Source organism: Hyla sarda, chromosome 4, assembly GCF_029499605.1.
Source record: "Hyla sarda isolate aHylSar1 chromosome 4, aHylSar1.hap1, whole genome shotgun sequence".
Taxonomy (NCBI): Eukaryota; Metazoa; Chordata; class Amphibia; order Anura; family Hylidae; genus Hyla; species Hyla sarda.
The window spans coordinates 49,237,019-49,255,098 of NC_079192.1; the positions used below are offsets into that span (position 1 = coordinate 49,237,019).

Sequence of the window (18,080 nt, forward strand, 5' to 3'; positions counted from 1 at the left end):
TCTATCTCTATCTCTATCTCTATCTCTATCTCTATCTCTATCTCTATCTCTATCTCTATCTCTATCTCTATCTCTATCTCTATCTCTATCTCTATCTCTATCTCTATCTCTATCTCTATCTCTCTATCTCTATCTCTATCTCTATCTCTATCTCTATCTCTATCTCTATCTCTATCTCTATCTCTATCTCTATCTCTATCTCTATCTCTATCTCTATCTCTATCTCTATCTCTATCTCTATCTCTATCTCTATCTCTATCTCTATCTCTATCTCTATCTCTATCTCTATCTCTATCTCTATCTCTATCTCTATCTCTATCTCTATCTCTATCTCTATCTCTATCTCTATCTCTATCTCTATCTCTATCTCTATCTCTATCTCTATCTCTATCTCTATCTCTATCTCTATCTCTATCTCTATCTCTATCTCTATCTCTATCTCTATCTCTATCTCTATCTCTATCTCTATCTCTATCTCTATCTCTATCTCTATCTCTATCTCTATCTCTATCTCTATCTCTATCTCTATCTCTATCTCTATCTCTATCTCTATCTCTATCTCTATCTCTATCTCTATCTCTATCTCTATCTCTATCTCTATCTCTATCTCTATCTCTATCTCTATCTCTATCTCTATCTCTATCTCTATCTCTATCTCTATCTCTATCTCTATCTCTATCTCTATCTCTATCTCTATCTCTATCTCTATCTCTATCTCTATCTCTATCTCTATCTCTATCTCTATCTCTATCTCTATCTCTATCTCTATCTCTATCTCTATCTCTATCTCTATCTCTATCTCTATCTCTATCTCTATCTCTATCTCTATCTCTATCTCTATCTCTATCTCTATCTCTATCTCTATCTCTATCTCTATCTCTATCTCTATCTCTATCTCTATCTCTATCTCTATCTCTATCTCTATCTCTATCTCTATCTCTATCTCTATCTCTATCTCTATCTCTATCTCTATCTCTATCTCTATCTCTATCTCTATCTCTATCTCTATCTCTATCTCTATCTCTATCTCTATCTCTATCTCTATCTCTATCTCTATCTCTATCTCTATCTCTATCTCTATCTCTATCTCTATCTCTATCTCTATCTCTATCTCTATCTCTATCTCTATCTCTATCCTCTATCTCTATCTCTATCTCTATCCTCTACCCTCTACCCTCTACCCTCTACCCTCTACCCTCTACCCTCTACCCTCTACCCTCTACCCTCTACCCTCTACCCTCTACCCTCTACCCTCTACCCTCTACCCTACCTCTACCCTCTACCCTCTACCCTCTACCCTCTACCCTCTACCCTCTACCCTCTACCCTCTACCCTCTACCCTCTACCCTCTACCCTCTACCCTCTACCCTCTACCCTCTACCCTCTACCCTCTACCCTCTACCCTCTACCCTCTACCCTCTACCCTCTACCCTCTACCCTCTACCCTCTACCCTCTACCCTCTACCCTCTACCCTCTACCCTCTACCCTCTACCCTCTACCCTCTACCCTCTACCCTCTACCCTCTACCCTCTACCCTCTACCCTCTACCCTCTACCCTCTACCCTCTACCCTCTACCCTCTACCCTCTACCCTCTACCCTCTACCCTCTACCCTCTACCCTCTACCCTCTACCCTCTACCCTCTACCCTCTACCCTCTACCCTCTACCCTCTACCCTCTACCCTCTACCCTCTACCCTCTACCCTCTACCCTCTACCCTCTACCCTCTACCCTCTACCCTCTACCCTCTACCCTCTACCCTCTACCCTCTACCCTCTACCCTCTACCCTCTACCCTCTACCCTCTACCCTCTACCCTCTACCCTCTACCCTCTACCCTCTACCCTCTACCCTCTACCCTCTACCCTCTACCCTCTACCCTCTACCCTCTACCCTCTACCCTCTACCCTCTACCCTCTACCCTCTACCCTCTACCCTCTACCCTCTACCCTCTACCCTCTACCCTCTACCCTCTACCCTCTACCCTCTACCCTCTACCCTCTACCCTCTACCCTCTACCCTCTACCCTCTACCCTCTACCCTCTACCCTCTACCCTCTACCCTCTACCCTCTACCCTCTACCCTCTACCCTCTACCCTCTACCCTCTACCCTCTACCCTCTACCCTCTACCCTCTACCCTCTACCCTCTACCCTCTACCCTCTACCCTCTACCCTCTACCCTCTACCCTCTACCCTCTACCCTCTACCCTCTACCCTCTACCCTCTACCCTCTACCCTCTACCCTCTACCCTCTACCCTCTACCCTCTACCCTCTACCCTCTACCCTCTACCCTCTACCCTCTACCCTCTACCCTCTACCCCTTATGGTGAATTTTATCACTTAGTATATAAAGAGTAAATTAATGATTAGCTGTGATGTCATGAGACTAGACATGTGACTTGCCCTGATCTCCATATACACAGCCACCAATCATTATTGGATGATCTGAAATTGTGGGGGGTGGATCTTTTAGATAGGAGACAAGCTAAAAGCAGGACAGGGAGACTTACAGGTGACAGACGTCCAAGAACACAGACTCAGAGACACAGCCATACAGACAGAGGGACCCATCCTCATCACAAAGGCTACCTGAAGGGGCGGAGCCATGAAGAGTCAGGGAGAAATACTTTAGTCCATAAGCCCATTCTTCCCTACTCAACGGTTATGAATACAGGCATTCCCATGGGATCCGTGCAGCCATCTTTCTTTTATTTAGAAGTGCTCTTGGTAAGATACACAGGTTTCTTATTTAAGTTACCTAATTTTAATGGGGACAGTTATTTCATGTTTATGAGCAGACGGCTTATAAAATTTTTATATTCAATTGTGAGATGGTAACATTAGTTTATAAGCCACCCCCTTCTACTGCAGATGAACGGGGTGTCTTATGGGGATTAATGCGATAATCATATTGCATATAAAGCATAGTCTGTTGTGATCCCACTCTGCTTGTATACATGACATAATAATTATTGCCACGAGGAAAAATTTATTTAGGTTTTTCCTGATAAATAGTATAAATAAATACTGTATCTTACCAGGGAAAGCTGCGGTTAGGACTGGGCGGGGTTTATTCCCATTTTATATATCTAGAGATGATATCATATAAGGTGATGATCTCCACATAGAGATGAGCGACCTTACAGTAAATTCGATTCATCACAAACTTCTCGGCTCGGCAGTTGATGACTTTTCCTGCATAAATAAGTTAAGCTTTCAGGTGCTCTGATGGGCTGGAAAAGGTGGATACAGTCCTAGGAGACTCTTTCCTAGGAATGTATCCACCTTTTCCAGCCCACCGGAGCACCTGAAGGCTGAACTAATTTACGCAGGATAATTATCAACTGCCAAGCCGAGAAGTTTGTGACGAATCGAATTTACTGTAAGTTCACTCATCTCTATCTCCACACAAAGTAATATACGGATATCTGAACTTCTGTCACCAAGTTTAATGTTGTTAGTTAACTTACTAATACATCATAGTTTAAATCTGACAATAGGTCATTGCTATTTTCTTTATATCTTTTTATTGATATTATCATCGTCTGTTTGTATTACTCTCCTTAAAGTTAATCAACTGTAACAAATAAATGTACTTATTTTTATAATAACTGTGTTATTATTTTATTATATTGCAAAAGTTACTTTACCACTACTATAGAACTCATATCTGGGAAAATAGTCGGGCCCAGATATGGTGAATTGCATTGTTTGTATATTTTTGGCAATTTATAACGGACATAATATTTTTCATATTGTGGTGACCATAATAATTCATAAATGAGTTATTAACCCCCGACACCCCCCCTACCTATCAGTGCGGTTTGCGTGCTTTAGGGGTTATTGCCATTACCCCCCCATCCCTGCTCCAATCATTTCCCTGGGGGCCATGCTACTCCCCTCGGGCTCCACCTCCTCAGGCTTCTGCTGGTCTATCACTCTCTTTCCTCTTGGCTGATTGACTGCTGCACTGCTGTGTACTTCTGCTCCTCCAGCTCCCTCTACAGGACACAGGAACCTGAGTGAGATTGCTCCAATTTTTTTTCTTTGCTGACGTCTCACTAGTGCTATGTCTGACCCCGGACCTGATTTTCCCACCAGACAGGTGGCTTCAGCCCTAGTCACTTACTATTCATTTGTGGGCTGCAAATCGAAGATGCTTGGCTTTTCCGCTGAGGTAACTTGTCCTGCCTGTTTTACCTTGCGACCCAACCCTCCTGTGCCCCCTGCCCAGGATAACCCCTCAAAACGGGCGGTTTCTGCTACTACCCCAGAATGGGTCCCCTCCCTTTCCCAGTCCATTTCGACCTGGCACGGGTCTCACGGTCAGTGGTCACCGTTTTGGAGCGATCCTCATTGTGACCTTCTTTCCAAGACGACTGCTCAGTCTCTCTGATCCCCCTTCCAGGCGTTCCAAATGCCCTAAGGTCCTGTCATCTGATTCCTTCAGGTCCCCTTTCTGCCTGTCTCACTCTGTGTCTCCGGCCTCCCGGTGACACCCCCGTCCCATGGTCGTTCTCCCAGCGACCGTTCCGGGTCTCCACCTTCCCGTTCTAGATCTCCCACACCTTAGTCCAAAACTACTACTGCATCCTCTCGATCTCCTGGCGAGTTGGCGGATGAGGTGTCTGACTCTTCCTCGGATACGGAGGACCAGACTAACGTGTCTGACATGGTGGACAGTTTAGTGTCAGCCATTTAAACACTTTCAATTTACTGGACCCTGGAACTTTGGATCCCACTCCTGAAGTCTCCTTTCGCCGCTCCAGACGCACCCCAAGGTCTTCAGCCCTCACACTGAATTAGACTCCCTCCTGGATGCGGCTTGGAAACACCCTGAAAAACCTTTCCAAGAGAACAAGAAGTTGCAGAGGGTTGTTTCCGTTCTCTCAGGACTTGATCTTGAAGTGGTTGACTCCACCTTAAGTAGACCCTCCGGTTTCTCAACTCTCTAGGTCTACAACACTGCCCTTGCTAACAAGAAAATAGAAAATCTTGCCAAATTCGCTTTTAAAGCAGCGGGTTTATCTTTTCCCTTGACTTTTTCTTCCACTTGGGTCTTCAAGGCTCTGGCCATCTGGGCCTCTCAGCTTCGCCAAGGTATTTTGTCTGGGCCAATGCCACGGCTGTGGCATATATCAATTGCCAGGGAGGCACTTGCAGCTCATCGGTGATGGCAGAAGTCTCAATGATCCTGCGCTGGATCTTGGAGTTCCACCCATTTCGGCAATTCACATTCCGGGGTGGACAATTGGGAGGTGGACTTCCTCAGCCGCTCCTTCACCGACCCAGGGCAATGGTCTCTCCATCCAGAGGAGATTTGCAAACCTTGGGGGACCCCGGACGTGGACCTCTTCGTGTTTTGGCAAAGCAGACAAGTTCGTCGCAAAGTCTCCTGAACCTCTGGCCCTTGCCAACAATGTGCTGGTAATCCCTTGGTCACTATTCGCCCTTCCCAATCTCTTTCCTCTGCTTCCCCTCCTTCCCAGGGTCGTAAGGAAGCTAAAGCCAGAAGTCGTCTCTGCAATTCTCGTGGCCCCGGACTGGCCCAGAAGGGCGTGGTATGCCGACGTTGTTCGCCTGGTCAGACGTACCACTTTCTTACAGCTTGACCCAACTTGCTCTCTCAGGGTCCCCTCTGCCGCCCTAATTTACCGTCACTGTATTACTGTATTTAATGGCATGGCAGTTGAAACCACGGTTTTAAGGGCTCGGGAGTTCCCCCCCCCCCCCCCCCCCCCAGGTTATCAGTACCATGCTCAGAGCTCGCAAGCCATCCTCCACTAGGATTGATCACTGTACCTGGTGGGCCTACGTCAGGTGGCGTGAGTCTCAGTCTTTCTCTGTGGTTGTTTTTTCTTTTCCGCACTTTCTTGGCGTTTGGACCAGCGTTTGGCACTCGGTTCCCTTAAGGGCCAGGTGTCAGCTCTTTCCATCCTTTTCCAGCTTTCCCTGGCTTCCAACTTTGCGTCCCCACTTTTCTGCAGGGAGTGGCTCATGTGACTCTGCCATACAGGTCCCCAACCCCACCTTGGGAACCTCCATTTGAACCTCATTCAAATTCCTCTTCTCACCCTTTCCTGGAAGGTGGCCTTCCTGATTACGGTTAAATCCATTCGGAGTGTCTGAGTTGGCTGCTCTCTCCTGCCGGTTTCCATTACTAGTTGTGCATCCGGACATGGTCTATTTTTGGACCAGTTCCTTCCTTTTTGCCAAAGGTAGTCTCCTCCTTCCTCCTGAACGAGGAATCGTACTCCCCTCCTTTTTGCCCAGCCCTGTCCCACCCTCGGAAGCGCTCGCTCCACTGTCTTGATGTGGTCTGAGCTATTCGGATATACCTTTCTGTCACCTCCTCCTTCCGCTGGAGTGATTCCTTCTTTGTTCTCCCGGGAGGTTGTCGCAAGGGGCTTCCTGCTTCTAAGGCGACCATCTCGCAGTGGATCCAATCTGCCATATCGGAAACATATTGTTGCAAGGGGAAGGACCCGCCCTTCAGGGTTACAGCTCATTCCACTTGTTCTGTTGTTGCCTCCTGGGCTCTCCGTAACAGGTCTTGGTCTTTACAAGTCTGTAAGGCGGCCCCTTGGTTCTCCTTGCAAACGTTCACAAAATTCAGGCGCACACATTTGCGTCTTCTGTCGCCAGTTTGGGTCGAAAGTTGTTACAGGCGGCAGTGACTCAGCCTTCCGCCTGATTCCTCTGGTTTGGTTTCTATCCCACACTGTGGACTGCTTTGGTCCCACTGTTCCTGTGTCCCCCAATGGAGCCGACTGAGAAAAATAGATTTTTCTACTTACCGTAAAATCTGTTTCTCAGAGGACCCATTGGGGGACACAGAACCCACCCATTTGTTGTTGTTTTTGTTTTTCTACGGTTTGGTTGTCTGTCAGGGGATTCATCGTTTTGTTTTTGTCTGCGTTATCCTATGGACAACAGCTTCTGTTTTCTTTCGGTCTTCTACTGCTTTGGGACTAAACTGATTAGCTTAGAGCCGTTTATGTTGCCTAGTGGCAGCCTCCTAGTGGCAGCAAGATATACCCATGGTTCCTGTGCCCCCCCCCCCCCAATGGATCCTCCAAGAAAGCTTTTACAGTAAGTAGAAAAATAAATTTTTTGTTATTAATAAAGTATGCACTGGGTTGCCTTTACTATAGTGTCTGTGTAGTGTGTCACATCATGACTCCTACACAGACGCTATATGGCAGGTCATAAGAAAGTAAGGAGGGAGAGTGTCCCATAGAGATTAGCTGTGAAGGCATAGATTGCTTATTGGACATGTAGAAACACAAAAACAAATATAGGAGAGCGGACAGGATCGATATTCATATGCAGCCACTTTACAACTTTCCAAGCGCAATTTTACTTCGGCGAGAGGTTTTTTTTCGTCCTTAAACCCCCCTCAATCCGGCTAGCCTTCGAACTAGTTTGTTTCCACCACGCCGTCCAGATATATGGCACACCGTCAATCGATCACTTCTTTTTCGGATCCGTCCGAAATTTTTCTTTAAAATCACTGCAATGCACTTAACTTCATTCAAAATAATAATTTATTTCATAATCCATACAATCCGACGCGTTGCGGGGAGAAAATTCCCCTTCCTCAGGGATACCTATTCCTAATAAAATTACTACTTTTATATGGATCTATGACCCCATGTTCACCCGGAAACAATTGTCCATTGGACGAAACATTAAAATACCCAAAATTTTCTATTTTCTTTATACTCGCTCAATACATTCATTAAAACCATTCGGAATCAATGTATTTAGTTTAAAAATATAAAAACTTTCTCTCCTACATAAAGTGGAGAATCTACGTAAACTTTCCGCTATCTGCTCCACGGGAATCACCCGTAGCAACCCTGGGTCTGCATTATGATGTGTTAAAAAATGACGGGAAACACTATGCTTTAAATATTTATGCTTGATATTAAATCTACGCAAATTTATTCTTTTTCGACGTGTTTGAGATGTGCGGCCCACATATTGGGTCCCACACGGACATTCGAGCACATAAATGACAAAATTGCTAGCACAATTTAATCTGGATTTTATAGGGATTTCCTCACCAGTGGACGCACTTTTTATTTTCTGTTTCCCGTTTTCTATATGTGAACAGGTACCACATCTCTTTTCGTTACATCTAAACGATCCTTTCAATGTTTCTTGTTCTTTTTTTGTTTTTTTATTCATTATATTTGTATTTAATCTAGGGTATGAAGGTGCAATTTCTTGTGCAACTGTTTTTGTCTGCCTATAAATGAACTTTGGCCTGAATTCATTAGTTCCTAGAGCTTCTTTTAAAAAAGGGTCTTGTTGTAATATATCCCAATGAAAAAAAAAAAAAATTTCTATTTTTTTTGGCATCTCTAGAAAAACGAGATACAAATGCTGTACAATAATTTATTTTTTTTCTCATTTTTATCTTTTTTCTTATAGTTTAGACTGTTTTTTTTATTAGATCTGTTCTTACGATAAGATCTGCTTTTTTTCTAGCGCCTTTCAACAATTGATAAGGGATAACCCTTATCTAGAAATCTATTCTCTATTAATTTAGCTTGATTTTCATAACATTTATTTTCAGAACAGTTTCTTTTTATTCTGTTTAGTTGTCCGAACGGAATATTCACCTTCCAATTTTTTTGATGACAGCTTTTAAAATCCAGATAGCCATTCGAGTCAATAGTTTTAAAGTGCGTGCGAGTATTAATTTTATTTTATATATATTTCTAAATCCAAAAAAGTTAATATTTTCTTTATCTATATGTTCAGTAAATTTAAGGCCCCATTGATTATTATTTAATTCATTAAAAAACTCATAGAAACTATTTTTACTCCCTTCCCAAATTAAAATCAAATCGTCTATATATCTTTTGTAAAATTTTATATGTTTATAGTAAGGACTGTTCTCTATGCACATTTCTTCTACTTTTCCCATATAAAGATTTGCGAAAACTGATGCGCATTTCGCGCCCATCGCAGTTCCGTGATGTTGAATAAAAAACTGATCCTCAAATGTAAAATAATTATGACTTAAAATGAAACTCAAACTTTTTACTATAAAATCCTTCTGACCGTCCGGCATTAAGATATCCATATCCAACATTTCTTTGACTCTCACTCCTAGTTCCTGTGGGATATTCGAATAGAGAGATACTCCATCCATTGTAATTGACCACAAATTTTCAGTCCAATCATATTCCTGTAAATATCCCAATAATTGTCCTGAATCTCTCAGGTACGATGGGAGAGATGTGACATAATTTTGTAAGATGCGATCCACATATTCTCCCAACCTACTTGTGAGGGAATTTACTCCCGCAATTATAGGTCTTCCAGGAGGACAAAGGGGATTTTTTTGCAATTTTGGGAGAAAGTAAAAATAGGGGGTAGCTGGATTTTGAATCAATATATAATCTTTTTCGTTTTTATTCAGTACTCCCTTCTCTGTACCTTCCTGTATTAATATTTCTAATTCTTTTCTAAATTTTGGTAACGGATCTGAGGGTAATTTTTTATAATACATTTCATCTTCAATAATTCTTAGAGATTCATCGCAATAGTAATTTTTGTTCATTATAACAATTCCCCCCCCCCCTCCCTTATCCGCTTTTTTTTATTACTATTTCTCGATTTTCTTTGAGCGATCTTATTATTTTCCTCTCTTTTTCTAACATTTTATGTTCTTTCTCCCATCTGATCATTGCACGAGAACCCTCATTTTCTACCTCCAATTTTCGTAAATCATTGAGCACCATCTCATAAAAAGTTTCAATAAAATTCCCTCTACTCTGTGTGGGAAAAAATTTGATCTTTTTTTTAATACATACTCTAACGGCTCATTAAGAAGAGATTCTGTCAGAATCTCATAATCTTCTTTATATTGTTCCGTAAATTTGTCCCTATCTACTGAAAAAATTGGTATTGAATCCTTATTTCCTTTATTTTTTATTTGAAAAAACCTTATTAAAGTCAATTTTCTTATAAATTCATTTAAATCCAAATAGACTTCAAATAAGTTTATGAGATGGTGCTCAATGATTTACGAAAATTGGAGGTAGAAAATGAGGGTTCTCGTGCAACGATCAGATGGGAGAAAGAACATAAAATGTTAGAAAAAGAGAGGAAAATAAGATCGCTCAAAGAAAATCGAGAAATAGTAATAAAAAAAAGCGGATAAGGGGGGGGGGGAATTGTTATAATGAACAAAAATTACTATTGCGATGAATCTCTAAGAATTATTGAAGATGAAATGTATTATACAAAATTACCCTCAGATCCGTTACCAAAATTTAGAAAAGAATTAGAAATATTAATACAGGAAGGTACAGAGAAGGGAGTACTGAATAAAAACGAAAAAGATTATATATTGATTCAAAATCTTTTTACTTTCTCCCAAAATTGCAAAAAAATCCCCTTTGTCCTCCTGGAAGACCTATAATTGCGGGAGTAAATTCCCTCACAAGTAGGTTGGGAGAATATGTGGATCGCATCTTACAAAATTATGTCACATCTCTCCCATCGTACCTGAGAGATTCAGGACAATTATTGGGATATTTACAGGAATATGATTGGAGTGAAAATTTGTGGTAAATTACAATGGATGTAGTATCTCTCTATTCGAATATCCCACAGGACCTAGGAGTGAGAGTCATCAAAGAAATGTTGGATATGGATATCTTAACGCCGGACGGTCAGAAGGATTTTATAGTAAAAAGTTTGAGTTTCATTTTAAGTCATAATTATTTTACATTTGAGGATCAGTTTTTTATTTAATATCACGGAACTGCGATGGGCGCGAAATGCGCACCAGTTTTCGCAAATCTTTATATGGGAAAAGTAGAAAAAATGTGCATAGAGAACAGTCCTTACTATAAACATATAAAATTTTACAAAAGATATATAGACGATTTGATTTTAATTTGGGAAGGGAGTAAAAATAGTTTCTATGAGTTTTTTAATAAATTAAAAAATAATCAATGGGGCCTTAAATTTACTGAACATATAGATAAAGAAAATATTACTTTTTTGGATTTAGAAATATATATAAAATAAAATAAAATTAATACTCGCACGCACTTTAAATCTATTGAAAATAAATGTTATGAAAATCAAGCTAAATTAATAGAGAATAGATTTCTAGATAAGGGTTATCCCTTATCAATTGTTGAAGGTGCTAGAAAAAAAGCAGATCTTATCGTAAGAACAGATCTAATAAAAAAACAAAGTCTAAACTATAAGAAAAAAGATAAAAATGAGAAAAAAAGAAATTATTGTACAGCATTTGTATCTCGTTATTCTAGAGATGCCAAAAAAATAGAAATTATTTTTTTTTTAAATTGGGATATATTACAACAAGACCCTTTTTTAAAAGAAGCTCTAGGAACTAATGAATTCAGGCTAAAGTTCATTTATAGGCGAGCAAAAACAGTTGCACAAGAAATTGCACCTTCATACCCTAGATTAAATACAAATATAATGAATAAAAAAACAAAAAAAGAACAAGAAACATTGAAAGGATCGTTTAGATGTAACGAAAAGAGATGTGGTACCTGTTCACATATAGAAAACGGGAAACAGAAAATAAAAAGTGCGTCCACTGGTGAGGAAATCCCTATAAAATCCAGATTAAATTGTGCTAGCAATTTTGTCATTTATGTGCTCGAATGTCCGTGTGGGACCCAATATGTGGGCCGCACATCTCAAACACTTCGAAAAAGAATAAATTCGCATAGATTTAATATCAAGCATAAATATTTAAAGCATAGTGTTTCCCGTCATTTTTTAACACATCATAATGCAGACCCAGGGTTGCTACGGGTGATTCCCGTGGAGCAGATAGCGGAAAGTTTATGTAGATTCTCCACTTTATGTAGGAGAGAAAGTTTTTATATTTTTAAACTAAATTCATTGATTCCGAATGGTTTTAATGAATGTATTGAGCGAGTATAAAGAAAATAGAAATTTTTGGTATTTTAATGTTTCGTCCAATGGACAATTGTTTCCGGGTGAACATGGGGTCATAGATCCATATAAAAGTAGTAATTGTATTAGGAATAGGTATCCCTGAGGAAGGGGAATTTTCTCCCCGCAACGCGTCGGATTGTATGGATTATGAAATAAATTATTATTTTGAATGAAGTTAAGTGCATTGCAGTGATTTTAAAGAAAAATTTCGGACGGATCCGAAAAAGAAGTGATCGATTGACGGTGTGCCATATATCTGGACGGCGTGGTGGAAACAAACTTGTTCGAAGGCTAGCCGGATTGAGGGGGGTTTAAGGACGAAAAAAACCCTCTCGCCGAAGTAAGTAAAATTGCGCTTGGAAAGTTGTAAAGTGGCTGCATATGAATATCGATCCTGTCCGCTCTCCTATATTAGTTTTTGTGTTTCTTCATTATATTATTCGGAGTGACGAGTCACTTGCTGAGGAGGATTGATGCGGAGAAAGGACTGATATAAGAGATCACTGGTTGTATCTACGGGCTTTTGAAATTGTGTGAGTGGTTCTAGTAACCACTCACCAAGTGTAAGTGTGAATTTTATTCATTCAAAAGTGTTACCAACGGAAGGATTAGTACACCGCTCCCAAAAAGTTTTTTTCTTGTACTACTTTCTGCTTATTGTACATGTGCATAACACATCCTATGTGAAATTAAAGAGGGAGCCAGATGTAATTTTCTCGAAGTCCCTATGCCAACACAGGGCGCCTGGTGTGTCAAAGGAGCAGCCGGGGAATGAAGAAGGAAAGTGGGCAGACAGAGCATTAGAAAGAGGAGATGGATGGGAGAATTTCAGGCTGTTTAGTGTTAGTGACACAGACAGAGTCCTCTCCTGGCCTGCCCTTGTTTCTTCAGTTTTAAAGCTTTAATAGCTTTCATACCCCCTCCCCCAGTAGTTTACACTATATTGTGAGCTATTCATTTTTTAACCTGTTCTTGCCCAACTGCTATACATGCATGGTGGCTGTGTGACGGCTGGCTGTAGCTGACACCCGACAGTAATGTTCATTCTGCAGAATCTGGATGAGATCTGTTAAAATGTTTTCCATTTTGCTGGTACTGTAATATTCTGCAGGTACATGCAAAAACTGGATGGGAAATCTGCAGCAGGTTTGCCATATATGGGTACACCCATAGTCTTTAGCTGCTTTACTTTACCACTGTGCAGACACCAGCAAAATGGCACGGCACAGTGGAATTGAAGAAAAAAACTACACAACACCCCACCCCTCCTTTTTTGCACAAAGACAACAGAGGAAGGGAGGTGTGATCATCAGCAGGGAAAGGGGGCAAGGTCAAATATTCAGCAGTCAAGTTAGTTGCCTTCTTGTCATGTTAACTCCTTCTGCTGGTTAACCTGTTAAGGACCCAGCGCGTACCTGTACGTCCTGAGTCCGTTTCTATAGCGGGTCGGGCACGGCCGGGACCCGTGGCTAATAGCGCGAGGCATTGATGCCACGCGCTATTAACCCTTTAGATGCGACGTTCAAAGTTGAACGCCTCGTCTAAAGTGAAACTAAATCACCGCCGGTTAGCTCAGGGAGCTGTTCGAGATCGCCACGGCGAAATCACGGCGTCCCGAACAGCTGTAGGACACGAGGAGGGTCTCCTCCCTTGTGAGAAACCACTGATCAATATATAAGATCAGTGTGTGCAGTGTTATAGGTCCCTATGGGAGCTATGACACTGCAAAAAAAAGTGGAAAAAAAGGGAATAAAGATCATTTAACCCCTTCCCTAATAAGTTTGAATCACCCCCCTTTTCCCATAAAAAAAAAAAAGTGTAAATAAAAATAAACATATGTGGTATCGCCGTGTGCGGAAAGGTCCGAATTATAAAAATATATGGTCAATGGCGTACGGGCAAAAAAAAGTCCAAAATAGTGCATTTTTGGTCACTTTTTATATCATATAAAAATTATCAATAAGTCCTATCAATGCAAAAATGGTACCGCTAAAAACTTCAGATCACTGTGCAAAAAATGAGCCCTCATACCGCCCCATACGCTTAAAAATTTATAATTTATAGGGGTCAGAAGATGTCAATTTTAAACATATAAATTTTCCTGCATGTAGTTATGATTTTTTCCAGAAGTGCGACAAAATCAAACCTATATAAGTAGGGTATCATTTTAAATGTATGGACCTACAGAATAAAGAGAAGGTGTCATTTTTTTCCGAAAAATGTACTGTGTAGAAATGGAAGCCCCCAAAATTTACAAAATGGCGTATTTTTTTCAATTTTGTCTCTCAATGAGTTTTGTTTCCGTTTCGCCATAGATTTTTGGGTAGAATGACTGACGTCAGGCGCAAAAAAAAAGCCATCATATGGATTTTTAGGTGCAAAATTGAAAGAGTTATGGTTTTTTAAAGGTAAGGAGGGAAAATCGAAAATGAAAAAACTGAAAACCCCGGGGTCCTTAAAGGGGTACTCCGCCCCTGGCATCTTATCCCCTATCCAAAGGATAGGGGTTAAGATATTAGATCACCGCGGTCCCGCTGCTGGGGACTCTGGGGATCGCCGATGCGGCACCCCGCCATCATTACTGCACAGAGCGAGTTCGCTCTGTACAGAATGACGGGCGATACAGGGGCCGGAGCAGCGTGATGTCATGGCTCCGCCCCTCATGACACCACGGCCCGTCCCCTTAATGCTAGTCTATGGCAGGGGGCGTGACAACCGCCACGCCCCCTTCCCATAGACTTGTATTGACCAGGGCGGGCCGTGAAGTCACCCGGGACGGAGCTGTGATGTAACGATGCTCCGGCCCCTGTATTGCCCGTCATTACGTGCAGAGCGATCTCGCTCTGTGCAGTAATGATAGCGGCGTGCTGCAGCAGCGATCCCCGGGGTCCCCAGCAGCGGGACCCCGGCGATCTGACATCTTATCCCCTATCCTTTGGATAGGGGATAAGATGTCTAGAGGCGGAGTACCCCTTTAAAGGGGTTAACAGTGGGAAATACGAAAATTATGATTTTGAGACAAGTGAAAAACGTTTTTTTGTTTTGTACATTTCCAAGAAAAATTGTGGTGTGTGTGTGTGTGTGTGTGTGTGTGTGTGTGTGTGTGTGTGCGCGCGTGTGTGTGTAATATGTATGTATATATAATTTATAGTCATACACTTAACCTTTAACAAAAGAAAAAGCATTACATTTTTTTGACCAATTCCCTTAACCTCTTGTCACAAATGGACGTGAATGTCGTCCGACCATCGCTCTATTGCTCCATGCCTGAGATGCAGGCAGGAGCAGTGGAGCGATGATGACCCTAATCTATGCTATGCTATGGCATAGCATTGATCAGTGTCTGCAATCAAGGCATTTCATGTTATAGTCCCCTATGAGGGCTATAACATTGCAAAAAAAAAAGGGTAAAAACAAGTTAGTGATTTAAAGGAGTAGTCCAGTGGTGACTCAGGGGTTTACAACTTATCCCCTATCTTAAGGATAGGGGATAAGTTGCAGATCGCGGGGGGTCCGACCGCTGGGGCCCCCTGCAATCTCCTGTACGGAGCCCCGACAGCCCGCGGGAAGGGGGCGTGTTGACCTCCGCACGAAGCTGCGGCCGACGCACCCCCTCAATACAACTCTATGGCAGAGCCGAAGCGCTGCCTTCGGCAATCTCCGGCTCTGCCATTGAGATGTATTGAGGGGGCGTGTCGGCCGCCGCCTCCTGCGGGGGTCGACACCCGCTATCTCGGCGGAGAGCCGGGGCCCCGTACAGAGAGATCGCGGGGGGCACCAGCGGTCGGACCCCCCCGTGATCTCAAACTTATCCCCTATCCTTAGGATAGGGGATAAGTTTTTCACCACTGGACTACCCCTTTAACCCCTTCCCTAAAAAAAAAAAAAAAAAAAAAAAAAAAAAAAAAGTTTGAATCACTTATTTGGAAAAAAAAAGTTACAAAAATAAACAAACGTGGTATCGACGCGTGCGCAAATGTCCGAACTATAAAAATATCAATGGCATGTACATAAGAAAATTTTGGTTAATTTTGTATACTCTAAAAAAAAAAAAAAAAAAAAAAGTATAAAAAGCAATCAAAGAGTCCAATCAAAACAAAAATGGTACCGATAAAAACATTAGATCACGGCGCAAAAAATTAGCCCTCAAACCGCCCCATATGTGGAAAAATAAAGTTATAGGGGTCAGAAGATACACATACAAATTTTGGAGCATGTAGTTTTGTTTTTTTTAAGTAAAATAAAATCAAACCTATATAAATTGGGTATCCTTGCGACCGTATGGACCTACAGAATAAATTTAAGGGATCAATTTTACCAAAAACTGCACTGCGTATAAACGGAAGCCGCTATAAATGACAATTTTTTTTTTCTGGTTTCACCGTAGATTTTGTGGAGAAATTATTAATGGTATTACAAAGTAAAATTGTTGGCGCAAAGAACAAGCCCCCATATGGATCTGTAGGTGGAAAATTTTAAGTGTTTTATAATTTTTAGAAGATGAGGAGGAAAAAACAAAAATGAAAAATGGCCAAAGAGGGAAGGGGTTAAAGTCCTATTGATGTGAGGTGCAGCCTTCATGGACTGCACTAGTTTTACCAGCACATTCTACGGATGCTCGATTGGATCAATATATGGGGAGATTGGAGGCCAATTCACATCCACTGTTTAGCAAGAAATTTCTTGAATTTTCTATGTAGTGCATACAAAGAACACTCAACTATTTAACCCCTTAAGGACGCATGGTTTTTCCGTTTTTGCATTTTCATTTTTTCCTCATCACCTTCTAAAAATCATAACTCTTTCAATTTTGCACCTAAAATTCCATATTATGGCTTATTTTTTGCGCCACCTATTCTACTTTACAGTGACATTAATAATTTTACCAAAAAATCAATGGCGAAACGGAAAACAAATTCACTGTGCGACAAAATTGAAGAAAAAATTTAATTTTGTAATTTTGGGGGCTTCCGTTTCTATGCAGTACATTTTTCAATAAAAATAACACCTTATCATTATTCTGTAGGTCCATTCGGTTAAAATGATATGCTACTTATATAGGTTTGATTTTGTCTTACTTCGGAAAAAAATCATAACTACATGCAGGAACATTTATACCTTTAAAAATTCTCATCTAACCCCTATAACTTTTTATTTTTTATTTTTCTGCGTACAGGCTGGTATGAGGGCTAATTTTTTGCGCCGTGTTCTGAAGTTTTTCAGTTCCATTTTTGTATTGATCGGACTTTTTGATCGCTTTTTATTCATTTTTTTCAGGATATAAAAAGTGACCAAAAGTACACTATGGAATTTTTTTGCGCGTAAGCCATTGACCGTGCGGTTTAATTAAGGATATATTTTTTATAGTTCGGACTTTTTTTTTTTTTTTTTTTTAAGGTAAAAGGGGGTGATTCAAACCTTTATTAGGGAAGGGGTCAAATTACCTTTTTTTAACTTTTTTTTTTTAACTTTTTTTTTTCTTCAGTGTTATAGCTCCCATAGAGACCTATAACACTACACACACTGATCTTTTTACTCTGATCCCTGCAAAGCCATAGCTTTGCATGGATCAGCGTTCTGGGGGCTTGATTGTTCAAGCCTGTAGCTCAGGCTTGGAGCAATCAAACGCCGATCGGACATGACGGAGCAAGTTAATGGGGTCTCAGCACACGTCCTAGCTGATCGGGACATTGTGATTTTATCGCGATAGTCCCGATCAGCCCGACTGAGCTGCCGGGAAGAGTTTACTTTCATTTTTAGATGCGGCAGTCAACTTTGATCGCCGCATCTAAAGGGTTAATAGCGCACGGCACAACGATCGGTGCCGTACGGTATTAGCCCAGGGTCCTGGCTATCATTAGCAGCCGGGACCGACCCGGTGTGATGCGGGGTCACGGTGTGACCCCGTTTTAAACACCGGGATCGGGCGATGGGCGTACAGGTACGCCCTACGTCCTGAAGGAGTTATGCTCAAAAGTTTGCATACCCTTGGAGATGTGGTAATAAATTAACCACTTTTTGAAAAAACATGAGTGAACAGGAAAAACACATTTGTTATTTCTTGTAGAATTTATATTTAACTGTACCTTATAAGAGAAATGCGAAATTGTAA

The 18,080-nt window shown here is 41.3% G+C and overlaps 1 protein-coding gene across 2 annotated transcripts in view; it reads left to right on the top strand.

Annotated features, from left to right (window-relative positions):
- LOC130367884 (A-kinase anchor protein 8-like) overlaps positions 1 to 18,080 on the top strand; it is a 92,988-nt gene that overhangs the window by 66,031 nt on the left and 8,877 nt on the right. The window lies entirely within an intron of this gene.